Source organism: Mandrillus leucophaeus, unplaced genomic scaffold, assembly GCF_000951045.1.
Source record: "Mandrillus leucophaeus isolate KB7577 unplaced genomic scaffold, Mleu.le_1.0 Scaffold1939, whole genome shotgun sequence".
Taxonomy (NCBI): domain Eukaryota; kingdom Metazoa; phylum Chordata; class Mammalia; order Primates; family Cercopithecidae; genus Mandrillus; species Mandrillus leucophaeus.
The window spans coordinates 28,744-30,399 of record NW_012101964.1 but is presented as its reverse complement, the minus strand read 5'-3'; positions in this window follow the sequence as shown (position 1 = coordinate 30,399).

The window sequence follows — 1,656 nt, the reverse complement described above, 5'->3', positions numbered from 1 at the left end:
TAGAGAGGGGGTTTCTCCGTGTTAGCCAGGATGGCCTTGATCTCCTGACCTCGTGATCCGCCCGTCTCGGCCTCCCAAAGTGCTGGGATTACAGGCTTGAGCCACCGTGCCCAGCCCTGGTCTCATTTTTAAAATTAATGACCACAAAAGTGAGTCCTCCACCCTGCTTAGCAATCCCATAACAATTCCCGAGTCAACACACTCCTCCATGATCTGGAGAAACTATTTCATCTTGTATTTTCTCAAACATCTGATTCCCCCACTTTCTTCCTCTTCACACTAATCCGGTGGTTCTCTAGCTTGAGCACACATCATCATCACCTGGAAGACTCATTCTTTTTTCTTTTTCTTTTTTTGAGATGGAGTTTTGCCCTGTCTTCCCCAGGCTGGAGTGCAGTGGTGGGATATCAGCTCAGGTCAACCTCTGCCTCCCAGGTTCAAACGATTCTCCTGTCTCAGCCTCTGGGGAGCTGAGATTATACGCGCTCGTCACCACACCTGGCTAATTTTGTATTTTTAGTAGACCTGGGGTTTCACCATCTTGGCTAGGCTGGTCTCGAACTCCTGTCCTCAGGTGATCCTCCTGCCCCGGCCTCCCAAAATGCTGGGATTACAGGCATGAGCCACTGCACCTGGCCTTGGAAGCCTCATTCGAACGCCGATTCTGGAACCCCTTTCCAGGTTGCGGTTGTGGTTGGGTAGACCAGGGGTGGGGCCCAGGAATGTGTATTTCTAACAAATTCTCAGGTGATGCTAATGCTGCTGGTCTGAGGACCACGCCTTGAGAACCACTGTACTAATCTAACCTCACATTTCATTGGGGAATTAGAAACAAACTGAAAAGGACCACATCATCTTCCTACTATGCATTACTACTCTGCGTACGCAAGTGTACACATTATCTTTATGTCCACCCACCTTCTCCCTTATTACAATGGTGGTGGATCTCTGCTCCAACCCATGGCCAATCTTCCTGTGCATTTGTCTTATCTCTTCTTGCCTACAAGATAAGAACTGTGCTTTTGCAATTGCCTTTTTGTTTTTTTCTCCTAAGCATGCAAACATGCTGCAATATCTCCTCTTTGGGGAAACTCCTCACTTGATCTCACATATTTATTTAGCTGCCAACTAATTTCTCTGCTTTTCCTTCAGAGCAAAATTCTCAATAACTTTCTGTATACCTCCAATTAGTCTCCATATTATTCTCTCTTGGACCCACCACCGTGTGGACTTTCTTCTCCACAACTGAACCGAAAATTCTATTGTTAAGGTCAACAGTGGCTTCGTGTTGCTAAATGTAACAGAAGTCTCAGTTCCCATCTTACTTAACAAGGCTTGATGCAGCTGATCCCTCTCTCCTTCTTAACTTTCTTCCCTTGGTTTCCAGAATACCACTTTCTCAGTTCTATCCCTCCTACCTAATTCGGAGGCTACTCCTTCTTAGACTTTTTGTTACATTCTTGTAGTCTTCCTGATTTTTTTTTTTTTTTTTTTTTAAGATAGGGGCTTGCTCTGTTGTCCAAGTTAGAGTGACATGGCACAATCTTGGCTTACTGCAGCCTCGACCTCCTAGGCTCAAGCCTCCCAAGTAGCTGGGACTACAGACGTGCACCACCACACCAGGCTAATTTTTGTATTTTTTGTAGAGATGGGGTT